The following is a 13,932-nucleotide window of genomic DNA, read 5'->3' as shown; positions in this document are numbered from 1 at the left end:
CAGTCATTTTAACACAATCATTTTAACATGATGAATGTTCAAATAACAGACATGTATCTTTTATTTGTGTTCTAATACTAAATGATCCCACTTACTTATAAAATTCTGTGCAGGTGAAAACCTGATTCTAAAGAACCAGGTAGACGGTGAGCACAGCTTCTGGAGGAGGGTCAGCTTTGGGCTCAGAGCTGAGTGGACCCTGGATTAGAACTCCTAGAACAGTTGCTGTTCAACCTTTGTTCTTGTAAGTCAAATTTTATGGTTATAATGAGGTTATTTTTAACACTTGCTGATTATTTTATCAAGTACATACTGCATTTGAATTCTAACTTCTTCAAAAGCATTTATTCTTTGTGTGACAGGCTACATTCCCATGGATGTAGTTGTCCATCTTTATTTTATAAGTATTTTCTAACGTTAAATGAATTACATCATAATAAACTGTTTTTGTGCTCTCCTTTGGAATTGAAAAAAATATTTGAAAAAAATCACTAAAAGCCTGTTGTATCACTTACATTATCCTATCCTGAGGTTGTATTTCCATATAATTTCAAAACAAAAATATCATAAGCAGTAAGAAAAGGAGACTAGAAATTTAAAAATATTTTTAAAATGGTTAAGAGCTTTTGGGTTCTGAGGTGTAAATGTCTTTTACTTTGACTTCACTGAAGGAAAAAATAATTAGCTGCCTGAATTCTTGGTACTGGTTTCAGTTTTGTGACAGTAACCTATGTAGTCCTTTGAAACTTAAAAACTCAGTATAGCCGAGCCTTATCTAATATAGTATAGCAACAACAATGGCTGCCTAGAAAACATTTTTATTTATTCCCTACATAATTTTCTGCTACAACTGGGAAGTATGTAAGTAGCTAAAAGTCATATTTCCCATTTTTCACTGAATCTACCTGGGTTTATATGATTAGCTCTTGCCAAAGGTCTATGAGCTTTATGATATGTTTCATTTTTGGAACTGAAGAAAAGCATTAGTTACCAAAATGGCATATGTATTATCTATACATGTGCTTATGCCTCATCTGATTGCAACATGTAAAGCTTTTCAAACTATTGGAGACAGCAGAGCCATGAAAGGAAAAACATTCAGGAACTTGAATTATCAAATGAATGAATGTTGCCCACTGGCCAAGAATATCTGCACAGGCATATATAGAAAATAAGTTTATATGTACTACTGGAATGTAGTAGAATATTTGTCATAGCAACTAGAATTATTTTGTGGTCATTATCACATTATTGAAATTATTAAGGCTTTCCTAGCAGACACATTTGCATTCTTTAGTTGCCAATTTTGATGGCATACTACAAAAAGTCTTCACCAGCTACAGCTTTAGTGTTAACTGTAGTTTCAGTCATTTTTTTTTACAATCAACTATAAAATATGAAATACAGTGTTGCTTTTGACTTGGCATCAGTTTATTGCCAGCATGAAGTAATGGAGCAGAGATTTGGGGATGAAGAGAACAAGATGATGGCACTGGTTAAATTCCAGGGTCCAGTTGTAAGCAATGCCAACTCCTTAATACTTTACTTCTCTTCCTCCTCCTTTTTTCCTAGTGTCAGGATAAAAGGAGCCCTAGAAATCATGTAGAAGAGCTTGGATTCCTTGCATTTAAGCATGAAAAGTAAAGTTGATTGCTACCAAGAGGTGAGCCAAATTTGAGTATAAAATTCGGACTTGTGACCTAAACATCTCAGCGAATGTATCCCAGCAAGTTTTAGAATCAATACCATAGACGTTATAAAGTTGTTAAGGCGTAGCAAGGTTTCACAGAAAAACTTTGACTTATTAAGAGTTACATAAAACTGTATCTACAGTTTAATTAAAGGCTGAGTAAAATACAAGTGCTAAGGCATTTGTTCCATAAAATATAAATGAGTTTCAGTCAAACTTTCTTTCATTTTTTCCTATTTTTAATGACCTACATATTATAAGCCCAAAACATATTTATCTCGGAGCCTATGCATAATGGGTAATAGTCTGATCACTTTTCATGACATTTTAACAATTAACTTTTAGTTATGACTCAAGCAGCAGCCAAAAAAGATTAAAGACTAAATGTATAGGGCCCTTGGCTATACCATAATAGAGTCTTCAGAAAATGCCAAGCTCTGTTGACAAAAAAAAAAAAAAAAAAAAAACTTAGTGAATAACATTTTGTACAAATTCAATTAGAAGAAAACAAAAGTGAAACACAAAAACCTTGAACATGAGAGATGACAAACATTCTTTTGTAGCACAATCACAGGAACTAATCTGAAGGGCAAAGGAACAAATTTTCCAAGTTAGCTAACTTGTTCTTCTTACTTCATATAAAGAACTGATTTGCTGAATTTCCAAGCCAATTTATGCTTATGCTCTTTTGGATACAATTCCCATCAAATCATTCACTCACGCATTAGATTTATTGTGCTCAAAGGTATCTATATGAGATATTATAGGCTGTTGTATGCAGAACATTGATCCCATTGGTGAATGATACTGGAACTACTAAAGCAGAATCAATAACTACACAATGACATTATTTAGTTACGACTTTTTCTTGGACTTGGAGTATTTCTAAATTTGGGCTTCAGATCCAATTTGTATCTGTCATTTTTTTTTTTTTTTTGGACTTGGGCTAGTGGAATACCCTTTGCTTTCTAAATCCTGATACCTTCATGATACGGCGTTTACATTTGCCATGGAGTCTACACTGGGCATCCTTCCTAACACTTGGCTCATATAACCCTGACCCAGGCTTATACTTTTCAAAGAAAAAAGATTCCAGATGGCTTCTTAAGGCATAAAACAAGCTCAAACTGCTTTAAATAAAAAAGAAAAGTTAGTGGTTGTACATTTTAAGGATGCAAAAACAAAATTTTTGTAAATAAAAAGAAGAGAGTTTGAAAGAAATGGAGGAAATTGGGTTAAAAAAGAATCAAGATATAATATGTGCATGTAAAAATTCCCTGTAATACATATGACAATTATTCATATCTAAGGTATACTAATAAAAAATTAATTTAAAACAATACATAAAAATAATGCAAGGGAAGGCAGTATCATTTTCAAGTAAGGCTATGTTCAGCATCTCATTCAGTAGTGAGAGAACTCATTGGACTGGTTGACTTGAGGTATATTCCCATCCCACTGTGGTCAGAATGGAGAACTTGCTGATTGGTCAGGCTTAGGCAATGATTAGATCCACAGGATTAATAGAATAAAATGGTTGTAAAAATTAAGTTTTTTTTGTTTGTTTGTTTGTTTTTATCAAAGTAAGAAAATTATGTGGAAAGCAGGCAAATAAATCACATTCAAACGCAACAAATGTTTTGTGTGCTCACCCCGGTAACATTAGTCAACCCTAACTACATTATGTTCAAAGTATTATTTCTTCTTGCTACTGTAATCACAAACATTATAAACTGCAATGATTTGTAAAGTCCTGTGTCATATTCAGTCTTTTTCTAACAGCAGTCTCTATGGATCCGTAATGATTAATCAAGATTAAAATGAGTTTTCCTGAGGGGGTGGATGATTATTGGATAGCCAAACCAAAGAGAAGCATTTCTAGTTTAAACAGCACATGTAATCACAGTATAATTCTCCTAAATTCAAAGAGCCTACCCATCAATAGTGAGCCAAAGATGAAGTCTTCCTAGGAGATTAACTGCAGGAAAGAAATTGATTTTGTTGAGTTTTCTGTTAGCATTAATTACAGTTCTTTGATGTGTTTTAGATGCTTTTCGACAAGGATGTGATCTACTTGTGGAATAAATCCATTCAGATTAAGCTTTTCTTTGTCATGGATGCATATTTGAAAATGTGTCACCTTACTCCAAAGGACCGATGTTGAAACAGAGTGATTTTATTTATATTTTCAGAAGACCTTTAATAGATTTTGGGTATACTTTGAAGAATTACATGGTTTTTAGAGGGAACACAATCATATCGGTGGCTTGGACCACTGAAGTAAGAAGTCCTTATGGCTTGTGTCTAGATTTCCCTCCAAAGTCTCATGCAGTCAAACAGGGCTTTTGCAGAGGTGGCTAGATCTAGAGCATCTCAAGAGCACTAGGACTAAGGGTGTGGGTACTACTTGCACTGAGTAGCACAGGTACAATAAAAGGGGTAGAAAGACACATTTAGGGTTCTTTATTTCTTTGCTACCATCTGCTTGCTATAAACTGTTTCTCTTCTCCAAAGTCACTCTCTCTTGTAACCAGTTAATTATAGACTGAAACCTCTACAAGCTGTGACCTAAATTAAACTTTCTTCCCTTAATTTAAGGTGTCAGATATTTTACATCAACAATGAGAAAAGTAACAAAAACAGATGTTAATAGGACACATCAATACTGATAATATATGGTCTAAATTAAAAAAATAACTATTACAGTAAATGACAGATTGTCATGAATCCCTCTTGAAATAATCTCTATCGTGTTGAACAATTACTCCATTTTTCTTGCCACTTTCTGAAACAATTCTGAAAGACCTTTCTTGTGTTTCCACAAGATGGATCACACATACAGTGAACGCTGCTTCAGAGTGCCATCCAGTACACGTGCAGGCTCCTGCAGATAGTACAGTGTGTCCTCACTCAGCTTATTCACCAGAGCTTCTCTGTCAAACTTCTGGCTCTTCCTAGAAGTCAAAATGACCTCCCAAATGAACAATTTGAGTCAGTTAAGGACATCAAGGCAGTTAGGATAGAGAACAAAAGACATTTATGAAAGAGAACTTCCAAAAGTGACAAGAATGATGGAATAGTTATAATCAAAATACAGGGAAACATTTTTAGAATATTAGTGGCAATGTGTCTTGCCACTAATGTAATTTGTTCACTATATTTTTCTATCACACCTAGTATAACCTTCATCAGATGAGGGACCTTGATTTTTGCATCCATGGTTGCACTATGTACTTATGATAACAATGCCTTGTTAAGAGAGTAAATATTGGTGCACAAATACATTATACAATACAAAGTAAAAATACTATTCTGAGGAAGTACAGTTTTAAGTCTTATTTCATGCAGTGCAAAATAGCTGAAATTCAGTTCCTTTTGCAATAAATTAGACTGGATAAATTAGACTGGTTCTATAGCTAGAAGTTAAATGTATTAAATTTATGCAGATTTGATGAGTGCACTCTGCTGTTTTTCTATTCACTTTGGTAGCACCCAGAAGCTTTTATGTTTAAGGAATATAGATTCTCAGGGTAAAGCAAAAGATTAGAACCCAGGATTCCTGAATTTACTAGCAATGTGACTTTGGAGTCATTGCTTAAACTTCCTGTTACAGTTTCAATTTCTGAAGAAAAGAATATTATGGTCATTAAATAAACTATAGGAGGACTTGATCATAGGAAATGTGTGTGTGTGTGTGTGTGTGTGTGTGTGTGCGTGTGTGTGCGCTTCTGTGTATTATTTCAAATATGTTCCAAGTCCAATGGTATTTTTCAGCCAAACCCAAACCCAACACACACCTTATATGGGACTTTCCATTTTAAATGAACCTTTTCCACTATTTCAAAATGCATACTTATGAAAATAAAGAAAAAGGAGATATTCCTCTCATGATCTGTGCTGAGAGATTGTCAAAAACATCATATCTCCAGCTAACAGTTCCAGGACGGTGCTGTTTAATATAGCAGCTACTATTTTGACTAACTAAAATTAAATACAGGTATTCCTTATTTGACAACCTATTCTTTTAATGACTATTTGGACTTACCACCAAGGCAAGCTGTTCAAACACACCACCCTTTGCTCAGACTTAGGATCCACATTCAGAATTAAAACGCAAGAACACAAGTGGCAGAGAAGTCTTATGGTAGCTTCTTCTATAGTATGATACCATCATATTTTCTGACACAATTTTGTAGTATACTACAATGTTTTATATTTGGTCAATACTACAGTACAACATGTAAGATTTATGCAAATAAAAGTACAGCCATTATAACAGTAGATGCGTTGTGCCAACTTGAGAAATTTAGAAGCTTAACTAAGTGACTCAGCAGTTCTCCATCCCAGAGTATAGAGGACATACCCTAGGGACGCTGTTTATGCCTTAGGATCTTGTGATGGTTGATTCATTATGTCGACTTGAGAAGTTCAGAAGCTTAATAAAGTGACTCAACATGGCATCAAGGTCCTCACTTTGTAAACATTGTGAACCTGTGCAAAAGGAGAGCAAGGAGATGGTATGAGTGCTACACGTGCAGTATTGTGGATAGCCTGCTTACATTGTGACAGAGGACAAGAGACTTGCTTTCCCCTCTTTTAGCTTTTGCTGTTTTTGATATATTCTGCCACCATGATCTATTGCTCCTCAACAATTCTCCCTGCCTTGGAGCCAACTGATTATGGATAAAAAATCTCAACAAACTGTGAGCTAAATAATTCCTTCCTCCTTTAACTTTGAGTGGCAAGTATTTTGTCTCAGTATCAACATAAGAGTAACTAAAATAGGCATCAATTTGGAGTTCCCTTGACCATTTCATTGTTCTAAATATTGCAATGTACATACCATACACAATTCCTCATATAGGAATTGTAGTTGTGGGAACAGAACTTGAATGTTAAAGAAGAAACATATGTAAATTAAATACAGGTATTTCTTATTTGACAACCTATTTTTAATGACTGTTTGGACTATTGGCAAGCTAAATAATCATATTTTGTCTATCTATTAGTCATATGTAGACTAGAGGCTTTCATTTGGCCAGTGAATTTTAAAACATTACTATAAAATATTTCCATTACTACAAGTCCTGTTGGACAATCCTCAAAACTAGTTGACTGTAGAATTTACAAATAGATGTTATCAATAGATCTTCTATTAAATCTTATGTATGGGAATTATTTAATAGATATATAACTTTTATAGTAACATTCACTGTATGATGATTTAAGTGATGCATAAGGATAGAAAAAAAAAATATATATATATATATATATATGAAGATAATGTACAATTTCATTGAAATATTTTAATATGAAAAATCTGTTTATATATAACTGTATATATAATTGTATATAATGAAAAAGGTATATATAATGAAAAAAGTCTCTATATAATTGCTCAACTTTGTAATCTTTATGTTATAGAAATTTTTAAACTTAGATATAATAATATTATAGATAGGAATATTGTAAAACATTATGAAGCCATTTTATTAGATAACAAATGGCATTTCTAAGAAAATAAATCAAAAATAAACATTGTATCATTAAAATGCTGTTTTAGCTTATTAGTCATGATGTACAATGATTGCTTACAGTAGATCATACTAAAAAATGTTTCAGAACAATTGTAGAAAAATCCAAGAGTTGTCATTCCAGTGTTAATGTAACATTTTGATTTTACAATTTTCAGAGACAACACAAAGTATCTATTTCCAAGAAATAGTTTTATAACTATTCCTATAAATATAAGCATGTACAATTTATTTATGCAAACCAATGGGAAAATGTTATGTATCATCCCATTTTATGAAGTTTTACTATAAACATGAAGTTATTAAATTCATCAACAATGTCAAATATTACTGGATTTTTCTGTAATTTTCAGGGAAAGACGGTCTTGAAAACTGTATTTAGGGCCATTTCCCTAAAGGTCAGAGCCCTAAGTCATTAAGTTGCCCAAAATTGAGCTCAAATTTGCAATTCTCATTTCTTGGCCTTTCAGAGTGCTTGGATTATCAGCAAGTACCACCACACTCAGTTCCTTTTAAAATTAACTTGTATTTTCCTACTTATTACACCCTAAATATTCTATATCACATTTCTTACTATATTCAACCCCTCTTCCCTTTTCTTTCTTCTTTTTCTCTGTACTCCATGGTCATCTTGGTAAGTAACATGGTCTTTCCTTCAATTCTACATCATTAAGTTTTGTTATCCCTCAATTATTTCCCTCAAAAATTCATATGTTAAATCCCTAACACCCAATGTTTTAGAATATAGCTATACTTGGGCACATAGTTTTTAGTAAGATAATTAATATGGTATGCAGTCATTAACCTAAGTCCTAGTCTAAGATGACTGTAATCCACATAAGAAAGAAAACTGGACATAGACAATATAGATATAGACAGAATACAATAGGGAGACATGAGAAGAAAACAGTTATCTACAAACAAAATCATAGGCCTCAAAAGAAACTAACCTTTCAACCCCTTGAGCTCAGACACTTAGCTTCCACAATTGAGAGAAAATGTATTTCTGGGTTTTTTACGCCACTCGTCTCTAGGGTTTTATTATTTAGTCAGAGCAGATTTATATAATCTTCAAGTTACTTGCATCTTCTTTTTATCTTCCTAAGTTTTAAGTGAATTTACAAACATGCATTTTAGCTTTAGTTTCAAGCAATCAGAGCTGTTTCTGCTCCGTCCGATTAACAGAACCTATTGGAAAATGCAGTAGCGGTACAAATCACACTAAAACTCACAGAGCTAGATCTCTGACATAGCAGAAACTAGATAAGGGATCAGAATTTGAGAAGCCAGGATTAATGGAGAGTCAAAATCGGTTTCAGTTTTTGTGAACATCTTCAGACTCACATTTCAGGAAAATTGCAGTTGTTCTAGTTTACATGAAGAATGTGACCCTTAAGAGAAGTTCAGGATTTTGCCGGACAGGTTTTCTATCAAGTTGCCACACAACGAGGAAAGTATGATCTTCCAGATAAAAATAGAGATGTGTTTGTGTGTATGTATAGATGGGTGTGTGCCAGTAAAAGGGCAAATTTAAATTGGTAAAGAATGATAATGTGCTACACTTTGGGTTTATTTATCTAACATAAATCATTAATGATTTTTGGCCACATTATGTTGAATATGTCAAAATATTATTCGCATTATAAACAGGTTAAACTAACTCAATATAACTTTAGATTTTTTTGGCTTCACGTTTTCTCTAAGCCAAACTAAGCTTTTATAGAAGAGGTACAGAGAAAATAATTGTACAGAAAATTATTGTCAACACAGCCAATTTACTCTAGATATCTACAATCTACCTGAAACTTCAAGCAGTAATTTTCATAACTTTACTTTGAACCCTCAGATTCAAATAGTAGGATAACACAATACTTGAAATTATTATTTGTGGAAAACTAAGATACCAGTCCCAATAGCTTTTCCTAGTTTTCCAGTGGAAATTATGATAACAATATCATCTATTTTAATGATTTCAACTTCTTTCCATGGCCCAGAAAATAAATAGCATACACATTTTCCCAAAGGCACTATAAATTGGAGAAGGTTTCACTTCAACATGTTATCTTCAGTTTATTTTTGGCCTTGACCTAACAAGCAGTTATGAGACTGTTAAATGATTTAGAATTCAGAGTTACTGTCTGCCATGTCATAATAATTGGAGCACCAATGCTTAGCTGCCATTTTTTTCTAGCTAGATTTTCCACTAGTCCAATTAACTGGAGAGTGGTACAAGAGACAGTTAACTCTTATTCCCCAAAGCTTATGATGTAATGAGATGACACACACATTAATATATTAAGCTGAATGACATGAGAAGCATGTTAATGAGTTAAAAATGCTTTGTTTGGCTTTTAAAAATGAGAACATGAAGAAAAGCAAACAAAGCCCTATGAGGCACTGTTGTAAATAATCAAAAGAAGATGTGGGACTAGGGCCTGTTCAGCATGCTGTAAATTCAAACATTTTTGTAACTAAAATTAAACTTCAAAGTCATTATTTACATGTGATAGTTAAAATCACTAACGACTTTACATAGGACATTAAGGGGAAAAGTATTAAAACAACTGGATGGGATATGTGTTGTGTTTTAAAACGTAAGATTAAAGGACATCCAATTAAATTTGAATGCAAGATAAATAATTAATAATTAATTATGCGTTACTATGCTCCATGTAGCACTTTGTATATGGTTACACTGAAAAGACATAAGCATGTTTTATTAATTTTTATAAATAAAATTGTATACTTCATTCCATACTTTATGTAAATATCCTGTCTCTGAGAAACTGCAGGAAATTCCACTTTTGTTTATATATTTGTAAATCATTCTAACTGTGGCTTGTCATTAACTAAAATGCAAATTAATACCAAATTTTTCTATAACTATGCTTAGTCTTAGAAAAAAACAATGTGTTTTATAGGATATAATTTCTAACCAGATCAATTGGTAGCAGTTTTAACCTGGAGATTCATTGTCTAATTCTAACAAGCACTGAAGATTGATGGTCAACATGAACCAATTGCTTTTTAAAATGCCTTATTCCTTCCCTTCTCCACTATCTCTCCAGTTTTTGAGCCCCTTCCTCTTTGATAGCAATCTATATTCCTGCTTCTTCTTATTCATCTTTTATTTTGCTTGCTTTTTCCCTTCTCTAGATTAGTCAAATAAGAGAGGCAATATGATATTTAAGCTATGTATGTGATTTCTTTTGTTTGACTTTATGGTCTTAAGGTACATCCTTGTACATGTATCAGTTTTTTCATGTACCAATTTTTGACAAGGATTATAAACATTAGGTACTACACACATGTTTTAGTAAACTGGAATAAAAAAGAATGATGGTCTAATTCCTGAAATTATTCTTTCATTTAGAAGAGTTCAAGGGTGTGTCATCTATGTTAGTATAGATGCACCATTGTGTATGACACTTTCATCTAAACAAATTATACTCTAATTTATTCAATAATATGAATGAAGGAACTGCAAATACAATTTCTACAACTTTTGTAATAGCTTCTAATTGCTTTGGATGTAATCAGCCATGAAACTTACTTAGATAAATTCAAAACAAAAATATCCAGAGATTATGTGAATATAATGGACTGAAGACACATTTTGACATTTGTCACTCAAAGTCTTTAACTGAGCTTATTAAAAATCAGAAAGATTTTCAGTGCTGTTTTCTGATAACAAGAGTTCTGCTCATTATTTGTTCAGAGAGGCCCACAACTGAACATTTGGTTTGTGTAAAATACTTGAAATCTGCTTTTTTATCCTTAATTCTCAATGAAGTATGGAAGGATTTAAAGGCAAATTTCAAATTTTAATGTTTTGAACATGGCTTCATAAACTGGGGATATGCAAGTGATGGAAGAATTCATTCTACAGAACTGTCATTTTAATACAGTTTTTAATACCTCAGGGGTTTTTCATACTATTTTTGATCAATATAATAATTGCTTTAACAACACACCTCCAAATTGATCTCCAAGAATCTTGAGGATAAAATTTTATGTTACAGCCAGAATTTAAATTCATAACTATTTTCTTCCATGACATTTTTGGAAGCGAATGGGAAGGGGCAATTAGATTAAACATTAACTTATGGTAGACCCATAGCATTTTCAACTATAAAGAAACTGATAGTTCACCATTTCATTTTTTCTTTCAAAAATATATATTATGTTCTGCTTTAGGCTGCTCAGACTGCCATATCAAGACTATACAACAAATAACTACCTTTGACACTGCTAGAAGCTAGTTAGTCCGAGATCAAGGTGCTAGTACCTTTGATTCTTGGTGAGTGTTGTCTTATTGGCTTATACATGGCTGATAGTCTCATCAAGGGATCTGATGACTTCTTGACAGCTCACAGAAAAAACTCTTTGGTCACTTCTTTAAGGGCACTCGTCCATTCCTAATGACCCTGTCTCATGATCTCATCTAAATCTAATCACTTTCTTTATGACTTTTCCTGGGATCCAAAATCACAGACATTTTAGCAAGTCCAGCACCTAGATCATTGTTTATAATACTATTATTAATAAAAATAAACAGTGTTCCTTAGAGAAATGATAGATTCCAAGTCTGAGGCTGAAAACAAACAAGATGAGCATGGAATACTGGTAGTACCTGGAAATGGAAAGTGCCAAAATAAAAACAATTAGGATTAGGTCAAAGAGATATAGTAACCGACTAAAGTGTGATCAGTGCAAAAATTGAACAATGAAATAAAATGTCACAGTGGAACTCAAAGTACAAAATAAAACATGAGTGCATGCTAATGTATACAAATAATTGAGTAAATAAATAAATGGGGCATATAGATAAAACTGTGTAGAACAATTCCAGATATTTTTTGTAATTTCTCCATTCTGAATGAATTAGAATATAACTCTTCATTCCCTAAATGTAAACTATGTATGTTGACTGCTTTCAAAGTCTAGTAGCTAGAAATTGGAGAAAAACACATTTTTTTATGTGGAGCAATCTGACAGAACTGCTTTAGTCACCGATTGAAGCCACCACCAACAGACACGCCATGTTAATAATGTGCCCCATGCATATAACTTTAACTACCTGCCATCCTTTGCCTCCAGATCAATCAGCCTGATACAATTGTGCCAAAAATCAAAAACAGTTCATTCAAGAACATTCTACAGAATACTTTATCAGTATTCACAAAAATGATAATCAAAAAGAAAAAAAAATGTTTGAGAAACTGTCATAGAGAGGAGCCTTCAGGAAACTTGAGGACTAATCATAGTGGAATATCTTGAATAGGTGCTAGAACAGAAGAGAGGCATTAGGTATAATTTAAGTAAAATAATTTTAGTTAATATTATTTTTAATTCTGTCAATTATATTAATGTTATAACATTAATAAAAAGGGAAACATTATGAAGTATTAGAAATATTTGTAGTATATATAAAATCTATAGTTAAATGAAAACCATGTGATTTAGACATATATTACAGATTATTTTAATATCTGTTGTATGAGGGGATTCATTTCCTATGAAATGTCCCTGTTCTGAAGATTTTGTTGTAAATAAATCAATCCATTTTGTTAGTTTCATCATATTTTCAGAGAAATTAATTACCAAAGGAAAATAAGAGATAAATGTATATACATAGCACGATACTAAGAATGTTCCATTTTTCAAATTAGTAAAAAGGGAGAAAGTGGAAAAACAACTTTGGAAGGCAAGAAGTCACACAGAATGGATGGAGGTAATCCTGGAAGATCAATTATTTTGGTTTAGATTAGGTCAAAGTGGAAAACATCTCCATCTACTGCCTTAGTTACTAAGACATAATGCATGACACTCACAGGTTAAAGAAGGAAGACTTTACATTGGCTTGCTCTGTGTAGGGGGTTCCATCTACAGTTATCTGGCTCCATGGCCAGGTAGCATGGCAGAGGTATCACAGCACAGAAATAGTCTACTTCAATGCAGGCAGGAAGCAGCAAGTGACCCAGGGGGGAAGGCTGTGCCTGTATCCAGGCCCCACCCACAGTGACCCACCGTTCTCATCAGGCTGTACTTCCCAATGTCACACGCAGCTATTAACTCATCAGCGGACTCACCTGTGGTAAGGGTCACACATCTGTGATCCAGTCCACTCCCAAAGGGTCCAGCTATGAATGCAGGAGGATTTGGATCCCCAAACCCTGTAATCTATTTAAATAGAAACCATAACATTTTCTTTCTTGAGTTTGGGGGTTTTGTACAGTGACATTCACTTAATAATTTCTGGTAAGTCATTCTGTAACCTTCTATTTGTTATTCTGAATATCCTTTTCAAATGAAACACTAGTTTTAGTAATATAAAGAAAATTATTAGTTTAATTTATAATAGGAGAGAATGTCTAAAAAGTTATTTTATGTATTAGGATTATGTGCATTTTATTATACATACTACATTGATTTTTTTCTCATTTCTAAATTTACTATAAATGTAGATGAACAAAAATAAACTTTTCTGTTAAAATTCAATCTATCTGATTTCCTCTTGCTGAAATTTTACTAAATATTAATAACAAATCAATGATACATTTTTTAAAACAAACTTCTTTTTAGACATATCTTTTATATTTACTCTTTTACTACAAGAAAGAGCAAAATCTTTTATTCATTTCACAGCGAGAAGGCATAACTAATATTATAGTTTACAATGTCAATATTCAGAAGACTTCAAATTCA

This window comes from Cavia porcellus, unplaced genomic scaffold (genome assembly GCF_034190915.1).
Source record: "Cavia porcellus strain 051 isolate PalLab524CR breed Dunkin Hartley unplaced genomic scaffold, mCavPor4.1 scaffold_19, whole genome shotgun sequence".
Classification (NCBI taxonomy): domain Eukaryota; kingdom Metazoa; phylum Chordata; class Mammalia; order Rodentia; family Caviidae; genus Cavia; species Cavia porcellus.
This window is presented reverse-complemented; position numbering follows the sequence as displayed.